The sequence below is a fragment of the Leopardus geoffroyi genome, chromosome D3, assembly GCF_018350155.1.
Source record: "Leopardus geoffroyi isolate Oge1 chromosome D3, O.geoffroyi_Oge1_pat1.0, whole genome shotgun sequence".
NCBI classification, from domain to species: Eukaryota; Metazoa; Chordata; class Mammalia; order Carnivora; family Felidae; genus Leopardus; species Leopardus geoffroyi.
This window is the reverse complement of record NC_059339.1, coordinates 65,003,338-65,019,911: the sequence shown is the minus strand read 5'-3', so window position 1 is coordinate 65,019,911 and position 16,574 is coordinate 65,003,338. Positions and strand designations below refer to the sequence as shown.

The 16,574-nt window shown below is 43.0% G+C and overlaps 1 protein-coding gene across 4 annotated transcripts in view; it reads right to left on the bottom strand.

Moving 5' to 3' along the window:
* Window positions 1–16,574, bottom strand: part of SETBP1 (SET binding protein 1) — a 376,778-nt gene that overhangs the window by 282,961 nt on the left and 77,243 nt on the right. The gene's annotated exons all lie outside the window — the stretch shown is intronic.

Genomic DNA, 16,574 nt, shown 5'->3' with positions numbered 1-16,574 from the left:
TGACCTCAGAAAAAATAAAACATAGGCTTTTTTAGGGGGTTGCATTCTTAATGAACTTCATGCAATGAGGTCAAGAAAATCAAATGATAACAATAACGAATATTTAGGATTCAGTACCTAAGAGTTCTGTACAGATATGCCAAACAGTGACACCAAATTCTCACTGGTAAGCTTCTAATGAACTTTTCAACACTGAGCCCATTTACAAAATGCCCAGAATAAAACTCGAGGCAGGAGATGATGAGTGATTAGGGGCCCCCTGCCAGCTTGAACAGTTTGCTGAGCAGGTCTTCAGATCTTGGGGTATCAGCACCCTGCAGGCTGAATGACAGAGGGATGGAAAGGAGGGATGCCTCTCTGTCCTCCAGAGGCTATTACACTTTCCAGTTTCAGACGAAAAGAATCAGCAAGTGGATTTCATACAAGACCAGCTCAGTATCAATGCCTCTAAACTCAGCCAAACTAAACAGCTCAAATCTTGGCACTGTCTCCTTCAGGGAGAAGGGAAGGAGGGGCTCCAGCAGATAAAGACAAAATGCCAGCTTGCCCCTCAGCCCATGCACACACAAGGAACTTGATTTCCGTGCCCCGGGGAATCTGTCGGTGAAATTCCAGACATTTGCTTAGAGATTGTAAATATAACAGTCAAATTCAGAAATGGGAAGGCTGTTCCCCAACTTCTATTTTTCCATGGAAAGTACTAATCAGTGCCATTCTGATCCAGCAGACAAATAAAGTGCTTGAGAAATCAGATTTTTTATCACTGGCCCCAAAATGTACCTATTACAGCTTGTCACAAGCCCCTGCTCTCTTCCTGACTGGTGTCCAGAAGTCCTCAGTTTACCTGCTCAGAAGCCTGGGGGGAAAGGAGGGTGGTGCCTGCTCTGAGGGAGAGAGTAGACCTAGAGGAGGCAAATAGGTAGAACACTCCCCGCCTGACAAGAACATACTAGATGGTACCAGTGCAGAGAGGAAAGTCAGGTTCACAAGGAAACGCAGCATAACCACGAGGATGACACTAACAGTCACAACATAATGGTCCATGCTGATGCGATGACTATTTAGCGCCAGGCACTGAGCTGAGTGCGTAAACCAGTTCTGCTACTTACGAGTGGGGGGATATTGGGCAAGTTATTTCACATTTTGATCCCTGGTTTCTCCTCCTGTATTTGGGAGGAAAGGAAAGACAGTGCTCCCTGTAAAAGAACACCAAGTCACACACCAGGGTCATGCTGGCACTGAGGAGACACCAACTTCTATCTGACCTTCATTGCCCAACTTTGACCTCTAAAGTACTCCCTCCCGACTTATCTAATATTTATCCTCTGGGTATCCTGGGAGACAGCCTAAGGAGAAACTTTTCTCCCCACTTCACAAGTGGAAACTGAGGCACAAGCAGACAAAATGTAAACAGAATGTTCAGGGCTAGCCCCCAAGCCCTGCTGATCCCATATCGAGTATCCTCCTCTACAAAACAGGCCAGCAGCAGAGATGAGTATCTGTGTGTACATTCATGCAGGTAAGGACATCTGAGTGCTAAATGCCCCCCCACCCCCAGGATATTATCTCTCTGTGGCATTATTTAAGGTATTTTATATTTCTTTACAATTTTTTCCCCCCTGGCTAACAGATTAAAAGGCAGGACTTCTTTAGGCATAAAAGATAAACCCAAATGGCACAGCTCAAGTGATGAATACGGGGAATTAAAGGGAAAGAGGAAAGCTTCTTAACACGTACTTTCCAATTGCCCTGGAGCCCAGGAGCTTAAATATTTACCATGAAATTTCCTGTCCCTCTGGCTTTGGGAGTTTCTAACTTGCTAGATAGAGTCTTATCCTGACAGTTCCACCTCACAGTGCTGCTAAATAAAATGAGAGTAGATTCTGTCTGGTTTGGAAATCATATTTTCTTTGGCCTTTTAGGAAAAATCAATGGAGGCTGGGTCTGAATGGCCATCCTCATGAAAAGCACGGGCTGTGCTGTAGAGTGAATCAGGAATAGCTAAATCTGAGCACTGGCTGGGTGAACAACTGAGCCGTGGAAAGAGATGGGGGAGAGGGCAAGGAAAAAACGCCAGTGGCAAAAGTGCCCTAAAAAAAGAATTGGACGCTCAACCGACTGAGCCACACAGGCGCCCCTATACTGCAATCTATTAAGTGTGCAATAGCTTTAGGTCTAAAAACCAAAAACAGTGTATGTACCTTAATTAAAAAATACTTTATTGCTAAAAAACGCCAACCATCATCTGAACTTCCAGAGAGCCACAATCACTGATCACAGATCACCATAACAAACATAATAATAATGAAGAAGTTTGAAATACTGTGAGAATTACCAAAATGTGATACAGAGACATGAAGTGAGCAAATGCTTTCGGGAAAATGTGCCAACAGGCTTGCTCAATGCAGGGTTGCCACAAACCTGAATTTGTAAAAATAAAAAAAAATAAAAAAAATAAATAAACACAATCTCTGCAAAGCGCAAGTTAAGTGCAACACAATAAAATAAGGTATGCCTCTACCAGGAAAAAAGAGGTCAGAAACTAGGAGGGACAAAAAGTTATAGTTCATTCATTTGTTGGAAACCAGACTATGGGAGGAAGTCATGGCAGAAAAAAAAAAATGTAAGCAAAACTTAAGCACTGAATTCTTGCAGGAGCACAGTGAGAAAAAGAGAGGAGTCCAGACATCATAACCTTATATTACCTCTTCTGGAAACCTTCCTGACTTCCCCAGCTATGTTACCATAGCACCTTCTGCATCCTGCTAACGGCATCTGTCACACAGGAATATCCACATGTTGATTTAGTTGTCTGTGTCTCCTAGAAGAGGATGAGTTCTTTGAGGATAGGGAGAGCATCATACTCAAACATGTATGTGTCAGATCTTGTACAGAGCCTTTATAAAATAATGGTCAAAAAACATATTGGATGAATAAACATTGAACTTTTTTCCCCCCAATAGCAGTTAAAAGAAAAACAAGAAAAAGAAAAGATTCAGGCCAATGGCTAAAGGTTTTCCTTTCTGGTGAGAAGGCTTGGGAACTGATTTGAAAGTATCAGCATTCTTAAGACTTTCATTAGCATTTTCAGGAAAGTTTAAAAAAAAAATCTAAATTTACCTCCAGGGACCTTGTCATTATCCTTTCTGCAAAGCATTATACCAACTTTGAAGTGATTTGACTTAGAATAAAATCCAACTAAAAATGTAGAATCCCATGAATCTATTGTTAAGTATCTAGAGACTCCTGACTCACTCAAATCCCGAGGTTACTGTCATTTGTCTGCATGCCTAAGTGTCAAGGGTGTGTGCTCTGGGATCAGATGACACAGGTTCAAATTCTGGCTTCCAGACTGCATGACATTTTCAAGCTGGGTGAAGAGTATCTTCCAGAATGTCCGTAAAAGGGTTAGGTTAGATGACCCTCGATTTACCCTCAACTCAAAGTTCCCATAACCCTAGGTATTCACACCCTCTCCTCAAATAAGCTACTGCCAAGTGACATTCTGTATGACAGCTCCTGCTAATCTCTGATACACATCACAGCTAGTGACAATCATTGGTAACAGAGTTGTCTAATTCCCATTTTGGTATGGGGTGAAGAGCAGGGCATACACATACACACATACTCTTGAAGGACACTTCAATAGATATAGGTCAGGAATGTGTGTGTTTTTTTAATGTTTTATTTATTTTTGAGAAAGACAGAGTGGGGGAGGGGGCAGAGAGAGAAGCACAGAATCCAAAACAGGCTCCAGGCTCTGAGCTGTCAGCACAGAGCCCAATGCAGGGCTCGAACCCACAAACTTTGAGATCATGACCTAAGCTGAAGTCAGACGTTTAACCAACTGGGCCACCCAGGCACCCCAGGAATGTATGTTTCAATGAAGTTCTACAGATAGAACAATTTCCCATGCCCTCACCGCCGCTTTAGTTGAGACTGACCCCACCTGACTATGCAGAGGCCCATGCCTACATCTAAAGAGGCAGTAAAGACTATCATCCTTTTAAGAAAAACATCTTCAAAACCATAGCAAACCAGGAATTAGCACAAGAATCTTGGTCCTTCCTTCCTCCTTCTCACATTACCCTTCAATAACTATGATCTACCTTTGGCTCGAACTTCTGTTTTTAATCTGATTCGATGGCAATGTTGTCCCTAGATACTCTAAGTGTTTGTGGCAGGAGAAAGGAAGTATGTTAACATGTCACCTAGGAACTACATGCTGCCATGCCAGGCCATGCCAAGAAAGGAATGAATACACCCCTAAGAGAAGGGGGAGTGGGGAGCAGGGGAGAAAGAGAGAGATTAGTACTGTACTTGGAATCTGACCACATGCTCTTTGGCTGAGCTGAGATACTCCACAGAGCCCTAATAGTTGGATTGGGTATTTGTTTACTTGTTTATTTGTTTAGGTTTTGGCTTTGGTTTCCATTAATCCGGAATAAGCACTTACAGAGTGAGGTTCCAAACATACGAACTACGACTTCTCTACATTCTAGGAGCAAGAAGGCGGCAAATTTCTGTTGGCATAGCAAAGATGTACTCAGGCAAAACCTCAATGTGCTGCCTGCCGTGCAGGAGTGGGCAGGTGACCTGCAGACCCCAGTCCTGCCAAGTCGGCCCTGCAGCGTCTGCCAGAGTTCCTCCTTACCCCTGTCTTTGTGCCTGGCTGTGAGCTGACCTTGCCACGAGGTCTTTGGGGGCATATCTGCAACTAAGATTCACTGCTTAGAATCACAGTTATTGAGGATCCTTTCCATAGACATCCTCTCTCTAAAATGTAGTGGTGAAGGGAGGTTGCTCACAGCACACATAACACCTGCAGGGAAAAGCTTTGCATGTCTACACCATGGATGGGAGGTCTAGAGGCACCCTTAGTGAGCATGCTTCCTCTACAAACTCTACATTTATTTTTTATAATTCGCCATAGGTCATAGCTAGATAATTATGGGCTCTTATTCATTAGGAGTAGGTATGGAAGGAAGATGAGGGACAGTAACAATCCATTCCATGGACATGAATAAAGAAAATGTCCTGGTCTTTAACATATACCAAGAAAGTAAAAGGAACAAAGAACAAATGAACCTCTCCTAGATATTTCCACACAGAAGGGCACAGTTCACCTTCAAAAGTCCAGTTTCTGAAAATACTATGGAATAAAGATTCTTTCAGATAGGAGATACTTAAGAAGTCGTAACATTAAGGTATAACATCTTTTGGGTATCTATTTAATGCCGGGTATTATTCTAGGCATTTTTATACGTTCCATCATACTTAATTCTCAATATGAGAATTAATTAATTCTCATTAACTTAATTCTCAATGATTCCCCATAAACTCCAATCATTAAACAGATGAGAAAACAGAGGTGAAGAAACATGAAGTTACCTAAGGTTGTCCAGTGGTATTCCACAGAGCTGGCTTCAAACCCAGTCTGAGGGCAGAGCCTGAAAACTTAAGTACAACACTTAGCAGCTGGGGAGGATGACCAAGAACAGAAATACCAGGCTGCCCAGGAGTGGAATTTTCCTTTAGTCCTGGGGTTACACTCTCATGAAAATACCCCCAGGACCTGAAGAAGCTTCGGAGCCAAGAATGTTCCTTTCCCTGACAAGCACCAGTATTCCCAGGGATGGGCTCCCCATCCCCGCTGGGCCCGAGGCAGGACTCTAGAGGAGGGGCAGGCCTTCTCCAGCCAATGCAAGAGGCCCAGCCCTGCACTCCCCAGGCAGATGTGGATCCGGAGGTGTTTTCTTTTCCTTTTCTTATTTAAAGAAAAAACAAAACTCTCCACACTCCCCACACGTAAAATGCCTCTCGTGCTGCCGCCAGACAATAATTTTACAGTCGCACAATGACCCTTGCACAGAAAAAAGAGGAAAAGGCTGCACCCCACCCAAACCAAGCCTGGGAGAGTCAACCTCTGGAAAAGCCCAGGTCGCAGAAGATCAAACTCACTCACTGAGGAACAACAGGAGGTGGGGAGGCAGGCGGGGCTGGGGGGAAAGGATGGCGAAGGAGGAAGCATAAAGTTTAAAGGTCAAAACAAATGTCAACCTAACACCAGTACTGTATGAACAGCACACAGCCTCACTGCTAGACAAATAAATGTTGCCGGGGAGGCAAGGTATCAAGAGGTTTTATTAACTCTCTTCCTGGAATCGTACACATAGGAAGTCTGTTCCATCATATAAGCTGCAAAGCACAATATTTATCCCTTGGGGGGGAAATCACAGAGCTGATATTGAATCCACAATACAGAGTTTCTCCCCCATTCCCTTCCCAGCCGGCCTCTGTGCTTAGTGCACCTCCAGGGGCCTGTCAGCAGGAAATACCCACGCAGATTTTGATAAGACTGGAAAGGGTCACATGCTGATGAAAACACAGGGCACAACCCTGCCTCCGCCTTCTGCTGCCTTTCCTGGGCATGACTTGGTTCCACTGGGCCTGAGTGAGGCCTGAGATGGATGGTGTCCCCTGCAATCTGCAGCACTGTGGGGGTCTCTGTGCCATCCCTGTGCCAGCCCTGTGAGGATCCCACCTCTCTCGGGGACTCCACCATGAAAAATGTGCCTTCACAGAGCCCAAGGCAGTAAAGGAGATGGCTGGACTTGGTTTGGTTCACTTGTGCACAGTAAGCTCTCTGTCTATTCCGTCTGTGCTTCCCATGTGTCCTGCTCACCTGGGTCACCTGGGGAACTTAAAAATGTGTGAGTGTGAGCTCGTCCATGTGCCTGTGTCTGTTCCCCAGGCCCACGCTCAGAAGTTCTGATGCAGTTGGTCTGGAGTGGATCCTGAAAATCTGTATACTTAAAAAGCTCCCAGGTAATTCGGATGCAGTTGGTGACCCCCAAAGCAGCGTGCAAGTGAGTGTGAGAGGAAATGAGAAGTCACGGTGTCGCCCTCCTTGCAAGTGGTTCAGGACAGGCAGGCAGCGCAGTTTGTAGTGGACCATTGTGATACTCACTGTGAGCACAACTGACTCAGAATCCCTCTTCAACGTGCCATGCGATTCTCTTCATTGCGTTCAAGTGACAGTTGTGCATCTGGAGGCACACCTGCATCCTTCCCCGATTGCTAGGAATACCTTCTCCAATCCATCTTTACCCTTCACCACTCTCCTGTGATATGAAATACGTGACTATTTTCTGTTCTATAACGCCTCCCTTACCTTCTGATAAGATTTGGTTTACTGAGCTCCCTGACATCTGTATAGTTATCATCTGTAACGTATCACTGAAATCTTTTGAAGGAATGACTCAAAGTATTTTTTCCTTGAGCTGTTCGTGAACAATTGAGGCTGGGGAATGTTTTGTTCTGGCAAGTGCTAAAAAACAAAAGCAAAAATAGTAAGCTACTTTGCATGTATCATCCAAGCATAAAAGATAAAATGATGAATCCACTGGCAATCCCAAGGACACAGCAAAAAATACCAAATTCTAGGATAAAAGGATAAGCCAAGGCAAGTACCAGATGAAAAATAGGTAAATGCAAACAAATTAAACAAAATAGGTAAACTCAGAACACGCTGGATGCCAAGCTGATCAAGAGTCAAGGGAAGTGAGGTTGTTACTTCACCATCTCACGGCCAGGCTCAGGCAAACCAAGGAGATGCTGTGTTTTCCAGACTCTTGGCCTTCACTCAGCATCCCTTACTTCTGGTTCTGTGCTGTCTCTTACCTAAACATGCTGGACACCAGGCCTTCCTACTCTCTTCTTCCTCAATTATTTCTATAGAAACTCTTCTCATGGACTCATCAGTCACCAGTCACTGACACCTCAGTATGAATACAAACCAGTGGTCTCTCTCCCATAGAATTTGCATTTTATTTCTTCAGTGGGCTGAGCGTAGGGGAAAGATGAAGTGGGAAGAACACTTTCCTTTTTAAAAAAAAAAAAAGTCTTCTGAAAAAATTTCCAGATCCGCTAGCAGTAAGGAACAGTCTAGGGCTTCCTTTCGATGGTGTAGTTGAGAGTGAAAAATCTGAAATGTCTGCAATTAAGTGCCCATAGTGAGCCCACAGAGAAGATGGTGTGCCTTCACCTACACTGCCTAGAAGGTATACGGGCACAAAGGTGGGGTCAGGTCCCACTGCTGAAAGAGGATCCTCACAGCTGCTGTATATAGATACGCGTGTCTAAAAGGCTGCCAGGCAGCCCTCAGCTGTTTTCCATTCCACGACAACAGAAAAATGGCCCTCTCTGAACTTCTGTGACATAACGGGGGGAGGGAAATTGGTTTCTTTTGGGGTTGCTTGTACTAGATTTCTTCATAAGAATAATCATGAGGAAGAATAAAAATTTTAAGTTTTACTCCCCATTTTTGCTTTTTTCCCAACACCTACTTCCAGACACGGATTTCTACATAAGGTAGAAAAAAGGAGGAAGCATTTAGAAAATTAGAGTCTCCAGAATAACTTGATTTGAGCCAAGGTCATCTAGGTGGGTCTCTTCCAATTAACACGAGTCTAAGAAATCTCCACCCATTAAGAACAGAGATAAAGAACACACTTTAAAAAGACCTTCTTATATAGTTTGAAGAACGTATCAGGACTAGTTTCTTTTTTGTGCCCAAGGGACTTGTGGTTTTGAGAAACTGTACCAAATAGTAAAGATCAGTTTCAGGGTAAGCAAAAAGTGTCTAGGGTTGAGCTACCATGGAAAGAAAGACAAAAATGGTAAAGTAAAGACCACACACACACACACACACACAGAAATAGAGAGAGAGAGAGAAAGAGAGAGAAAGGGGGTTGGGGATGTGTTAAATGGAAGGGATCTATCCACATTCCCATGGGAAGTGTCCAACTGTAGGGCCCCTGAACTCTTCATGGATAAGAATTCCTTTTCTGGACCAGCCCCCCCTCACCAAATGCTAGGCCCAGCACCCTCAGGCTTGCTGGCACAGTTCTGACTGTTCAGTGACCTTCCAGCTTGTTTCTTCTCCTTTTCCCCATTCCTCATGAACCTCCTTCTTCTGTCACTTAAAGAAAGAAAGTCAGCAGCAGGTATATTATACCCTACAGGTCACACTGCCCATCTCTCTTTATACAACCCTTTGGAGACAAAAAAGAGTCTATCAGCCTACCACTGTATCACCCTTGTGGGTATAGGGAATGACTACAGAGATGGGGAACTTATTAAACAACCAGGAGTAACTGTCAAAGTAACAGTCTTTGGTAAAATACACTTCTCTATATACTTGATAGGGTTTGGAACAATTCGGAAACTATAGGTTTCTTGTGTAATTCATTGTCCAATATGGTTAAGCTGTGATCACTATGAATCCACTAATGGGAAGTTCCAATCTCTTTAGAAGGAAAAGAACAAAACACTTGGTAGTCACCAAAAACTTGGTGAATATGAACAAAATCCTTAGCTAGTTTTGACAGATCCCTAATGGAACAACTTGTATTGTAAGCAGCCCAATTCCTTCAAACTAGAGAAGCATTTAATAGAGAGTTAAAGTGAGTAAAGAAACTTGAAAACATTATACCTTATCCCAAGCTCTGCAACATACACCACACCACATAGACATATACCATGAAAGCATTTGCTAATGTTTTAAGTATTTGCTCACGTGTGTTTTTCAGAATATTCTTAGAGAAAACTTGCATGGGATCCAATGTGTAAAACAGATAAAGAGCAAAGCTTCTATGGTTAGGTTTATTGTCCTCTTTGTCCCCAACATTGGCCCCCCAGTGCATTAAGAGCTCCTGAAATCACATCTTAAAGACCACTATCCCAGTTACAAACAACAGGTATGGGTTCTCTTCGTACGGGATGATTACAGACTTTCACCATTCATTCTGAGGTTCATTTACTAAATACCCACTGTACTTATATACAGAGATACCGTGGTAAAAGAGACATGAATTCTAATCTCAAGGAGCTCAGAGAAATCATCTGAATATTCCAAAACATTAAGGTAAATAATATGATAAAGGTAGTGACAGTATGCCATGAAATTCCAGTTTAATTTTACCAAAAGTTTTCAGGGCACTGAGCGTGTTTCAGAATGAACTGACTCTTGACTTTAATTATCAACTCATTAACTCTGGGACAAAAGACTGGCTAGCTCAAGAAATGAGTATATTAAAGGCTTATTTGAGACAGACTTTATGCAAGGAAGTTATTTCATTGTATTCCCAAGAATTACATAAAAAGCACCTGTTATCAACCCTGTAAGTAAGCGATGATGATGCCAAAATTTAAAAGATATAAGAATAACAAAATTTTTGCACTGTGTAAAAAAGCATACTTCTAGCTGAGAATTATGATGCTGTGGCTGATATGGTGGCCTCTGTTGGCACTAATCACAAAGATTAACGTTATAAGCATGTATAACACTGAACACAATTTAGTAGCTAATTAAATCTTTTTCCTACAGGCATTTAGCATGGCCATTTTAAGGAGGTAAAGTGTTCCTAAGCTTAAATCCACTTCGGTGAGTTGAGTTTGCCGATTTCCTTCCCTTTGGTGAACTGGAAACCCTTAAGTTTGAGGTCCAAGTCACAGTTGGTGACTCCTCCGAGAACAAAACAGTTTCTTACAAGCGGATTTGATCTGTCTCTAGATAATTCAATTTACTCCCACGGAACCTATGGAGTCCTTAATAACTCCAGGGTTATTTTTCTCTTTTGTAGTAATAGATGCCGTTATTTAGGGGAATGAAAGGAAACACTCATGCCAGTGACAAGAGGAAGAAGAAAGCTACAGAATGTGGGAAAGGAAAACAATGTAGAGTTATGTCATCCAGCATCCCACGAGAGTATGAAGGACTCTGCACATGACCATGGCATTTGCTCAGACACCCCCGTGAGAGGGAGCTGACTACTTCCTGGGGAAGCTCATCTCTCTTACACGGGCTTTTTATTTATTTTTAAAAGAAAAATTTCCCTACATTAATATGAATTTCTGCCTCCCTATCACTCCTACTTATTGGATCTAAATCTGCTCTGTGGAAGCATATGCAACTAACTCCCTCTCGTAGACAGGCCTGCAAATACACATCCTGGTGGAAGTGTGGGGCTCATTTCCAAATCTGTTGGGACCCTGTAGATTGGCCTCCGATGCTTTCTTCATTTTACGCACCCCTCACCACTCTGAAGAGACATAATAGATAATAAACTCAAAAACATAATTTTCAGAGATGATTATTATTCCACTTCTAATCTTTAAAAAATTTCTTGGCAAAATACACATAATAGAAAACTTAGCTTCTTAACCATTTTCAAGTGTGGCATTAAGTACATTCACACAGTACACCACTATCACCACCATCCATCCACAGAACTCCTCATCTTGTAAAACTGTACCCACTGAACACTGATTCCCTAGTCCCTCCTGCCCACTTCCTGGCAACCACCATTTCACCTTTTATCTCTGTGGATCTGACCACTCTAGGTACCTCATATGAGTGGAATCCCATAGCATCTGTCCTTCTACGAGTGGTTTATTCCACTTAGAATAACGTCTGCAAGGTTCATCTATGTTGTAACATGTGTCAGAACTTCCTTCCTTTTTATGGTTAAACGATGTTCTGTATTATTATTCCATTTTACAGATGCAAGAGTAAAGGCTCCAGGAGGTTAAGAGCTTTCCTAAGGTTTCACAACCGGAACTGAAGCCAGATCCCCTGACTCCCTGTCCACTGCCTGCCTACTGTGTCCTTCCCTATTCTCCAAATGTTCTATGTTTCCATTTGGACTGAAGCTGAAGAGGAGGCTTCTTTATCAACATTCCCAGGCAATGAACTTGCCTTCTTCTTGGAAGTCAATACACACACACACCCCAGACAGGGAAGTGCTTTTCAGATGGTAAGCAGCTTAGAGGTTTAGCAACTGCCAGCCCCAAGATGCAAACGCTGGCCAAGGTACCAGGATAGAAAACCTGTGGATTTAGTCCCACTATAATGAACACTACTTCCTTAAGACTTATTATAATTACTATTACGTTTATTAATTGTGTTCCCCTTACAGGGTGGGGGGAGCATACTGCAAAGACTGTTTTCCTTTTAATATTGCAAGTTAAATTCCTCTGGTGGGCAGTAGTAGCAGGGAGAGAGACACCTCATGGGAATTTGTTTGTTAGTTTGTTTGTTTGTTTGTTTGTTTTAATCTGGATAATTAAATCCGGATTTAATCTCTCTTGCCAAGATATGGGGAAAGCCCCATACACTCAGTGTAACCAGAGTGGGGCTCAGAAATCCCTCACAGCTATTCCTTCTTAATAAAGAGGAGCCTTTCTGCAAGGGATGAGGTTACTGTCAGAGAAGGCATGACTAATCATGATTAATTTGATCTGTGCCAACATAAACTGGATCCACCACTCACTAAATAATTATTCTGTAGCCTGGATACCATTTCCACAGGGTTCAGGGAAGTTGCTGGCCATTTATCACATTAAAACAAAACAAAACAAAAACCCTACATAAACAAGAGGATAAAATAAGAAACCATCCCCCAAATAAAACCAAATGTCTTCACATCCACCCACAAAATGCCTGCTTGAAACTAGAAACAACAACAATAACAACAAAAACCCCTACATTGCTTTCTTGTGCCAAAGGAAGACAAACAGAATTGACTGGACATGTACCCTTCTCCAAGAAAACAAGAGGAGCCAAGTCTGATTGCTTTTTCGGGGCAGGTAAATGGCAGAAGTACATCCATGCCCTCAACTGATCTTTACTCCTATCCTGTTGGTAAGATATCAGCACCGATTCAACATAGGAGGAAACTGTGGTCTGGTAGATTTATTCTCAAACTGCCGAAAACCAGAGAGCATGTTTGCAGCAAAATCTGGTCTCAATCCAAGACTTCCACCGTGAGGACTATCCTTGGCTGTGACCTTTGACCAAGTTCATCCTGGGCCAGATCCTAACCCAGACTGTCTCTTCTGAGTTCTCTATCTAGAGGAGATGATTTCATGAATCATTTTACAAGTATTTATTGAACACCCCCTTATGTACCAAATACTGTTTTAGGCACAAGGACACACAGTGAGCAGAGCAAAGTCTCTGACCTTAAGGTGTTTTCATTCTGCCAACTAATGAAAGGCAGCTAATGAACAAATAAGCAAGAAAATACATAACACATCGGGTAGAGATAAGTGTGAGGTATGAAAATGAAGTAGGTTAGGAGAAAGAGGGAAAGTAGGAAGGGATGGAGTGTGTTATTTTATAGAGAGTGGCCAGGAAAGGCATCATGGATAACTGATATTTAAGCAGAGAGATCAAGAGCAAGTACTACAGATACATGGGGGAGGAAACAGCAAAAACCAAGTACCTGAAGTTGACTGGTGCTTAGAGAATTCTGTAAGGTGGATGGAGCACAGTGAGATGAGGCCAGGCGGGTAACAGGGCCCAGCTCACTCACAACTCTGCAAGCCATTGCAAAGAGTTGATTTTTGCACAGAATGAAATGGGGAGCCATTGCAGATTTGGGGCAGAGGAGCGTCTATGGTGGAAAACAGAATGGCTATTCGAGTTTGGAGTTTCAGCTGGTACGTCCAGGCTAGAGAGAAACATTTGAGTGTCTTATGTGTATAGATGATAATCGATGTCCTGTGAGCATATAACAGAGAGAAGAGAATGGAAGGCTGAGTCATGGGGCACTCCAACGTTTAGAGGTCAGGGAGATGACAAGGATCAGCAAAAGATTCAGAAAAGAAACAGGCAGAACTGAGAGGAAAACAGAGAGTGCAGTCCCAGAAGCCAAGGGAAAAGTGGTTCAAGGAGGAGAGGATCAAATGTGACAAATGTGGCCAGGAGAGTAGATAGTAATTAATGTTATCAGAAGCTTAGGAGCATCTCTCCAAAGATTATTTAAATTCTGGCTTCCAGCATGCATCAGAAGAAAACTGGAGAAAGGTTTTGTCACTTACCAACCCTCTTGGGTTTGCAAATTCTTCACAGAGAGAGTTCAGAGAGTCAATATAATAACTCTCTGCCTCAATAACCAAGCTCCATGCTGTATGTAGCCGGTGGTGTTTGCTTCCAGCTAAAGGATGCAGATGCCTCGATGCCAGTTGACTCCCTGTTCCTCACCACAAGCAGGGGGCTGAGAGGGAGCAGTCTGTTTACCTGGCCTCATTTTAGATGGGAAGACACCGGAACATTAATTTGGATGCTATGCCACAGTAAAATGTCCCTTCAGTCCAGGAAAGTTTGATTTCCATGACCTGGCGTTCAACGTCCTCTACGACTCACTGTTTCATAACCCCAACTATTTACTCCAACTCATGTAGCTACTCACTGTTCCCGCAACACCTGGAATACTTCCCTACTTTTGGACCAGGATGCTTCCCTCCCTACCTCTGCCTATTCAAGGTAGTTTTTAGGCCCAGTTAAATTCATCAGTGAATATTTCTGTAAATGAGGCTACTTGCAGGTCTAGAATAATTTCTCCCTTCTCTTTGTCCTACTCATAAGCACTTATTATATACATGTTAGCATTTCTACCCTGCTAACTTGATATATTTTTGGTGACAGGCACCATATCTTCATTATCTCTGTTTGTGTATCACTTAACATTTGTGCCTTGTCCCAAATAGGTACTCAACAGTTAGTCAGAGACTGAGTGAATGACTCTTAACAAGGAAAGATGGGGCTTAAGAGCAAAAAGCATTTCAATGGTTGAGTTCAATTCAAGATCTTTAAATTCTGACACCCAGATCCACTCTTCAGAAACATTGGTTCCTGGTTCTGCCCACGCCAATTGTCGACGGTGACAGAATTGTTCAATATGCTCTGAAGGTCTTGGCTCAGCCACTCCAGAAATGGGCTTGCATATTCTTTCCTTCTCTGGGGACCACTCCCACACTCCCAGCCTCAATGGGAAACGCTTGATCCGTTCTGACTTTAAAAATAATTACTTCTTTCCTTTCTCTTTCACAGAATACCCTGGCAGCCATTGAGATAGTACTATATAGTACACCAGAGAAATGCGAATGGTCCGTGTGTATCTGTTAAGGTCCACTAGGTCCACGAAGCCACACTTAAGAACCGCTACCCCCACGTCCATCCCTGTACTTAGCATATAGAAAAGAATACATGGAGGCACCTGGGTGGTGAAGGTGGTTAAGTGTCTGACTATTGATCTTGGCTCAGGGAGTGATGTCATGGCTTGTAAGTTGGAACCACGCATTGGGCTCTGGCGCTGATGGCGTGGAGCCTGCTTGGGATTCTGTCTCTTCTCTCTGCCCCTCCCCCACACGTGCAGGTGCACTCTCTCTCAAAATAAATAAAGTTAAAAAAAATTTTTTTTAAAGAATAGACAAAAATATCTCTAGCTTTACGTATATTTGAGGATCTGAACAAAACTCAGAGCTCTATGTGCTAAGTGCTAAGTGAGTTGCACTGTCTGGACAGCAACATCTTAGGAACTTAGGGCCTGGGGAGATACCAAGAACGGGCTGTAATCATAGAAGAGATCCTGAGGGGGGGGTTCTGGAACTGAAAGGTTTATCAGAGGGTGACAGGACAGGAGAGCATGTCAAGAGTGAGAAAAGAAGTCAGCTGACCTTGAAGCAGGACAAAAAAGTGTTTAGAAGCCTGGTACAGGGGCACCTGGATAGCTCAGTCGGTGAAGCGTCTGACTCTTGATTTCGGCTCAGGTCATGATCTCACAGTCATAAGATCCAATTCCAAGTCAGGCTCTGTGCTGGGTGTGGAGTCTTGAGATTCTCTCTCTCTCTCTCCTTCTCCCTCTGCCCCTCCCCTGCTTTGCTTTCTCCCCCTCTCTCGCTCTCTCTCTCAAAAAAAAAAAAAAAAAAAAGAAAATTAAAATTAAAAAAAGTAAAAGAAATAGAAAATTATTTAAAAAGAAGCAGCAGCAGCAACAGATTGGTAGAACTGTGAATTGGCCAGGGTGAGAGATGAAGCTGGAAAGACCAGTCTGGCTAGCCAGTCCAGTTTGTCACCTAATGGTCCTAATATAGCTGCTCTGCGTCTTTGACGACCTGCTCAGCCAGGGCACAACAATGAGGCCAGGCTGTGGATAAAGATCTACCATCAGTCACAAGTGATGGAAAGAGCACTGTGCACTTCTGACTGTACCAGGAGTCAGAAGGACCGCGTCCCAGCCCCAGCTCTGACACTGAAGAAGCTTCTAAATATAAACAAGGCAATCAATTTCTCCTTGCTTTGGTCTTCTTCCTTGGGGGAATAAAAGGGTAAAGCAATGGCACTGTCCACCTCATATCATTATCATGTGGCTCATATGCAATAATGATTATCAAAGCTCTATTCAAAATCAATATGCATAGGACATAAATCTCTAACAAAATATGGTGGGTTGTCTTAAGATTTGTATCGGTAGAATTTAACACAGGCTCAAGGATAGCACTGTAACCCATCACTGCCCCTCATTCAAAGAGTATTCTCTTGAGGAGGGACCATATCATCAGTTCTTCAGAATCAGAGGGGTGCTGGGAGAACACTAAGATCAAGACCAACTTGGACTGATTCCTGGCTCTCTTATTTGCTATCTTGTGTGACCTTGGGCAAGTTTTGTAAACTTGCTAAGCCTCGGTTTTTGTTTTGTTTTATTTATCAGTAAAATTAAAACAAC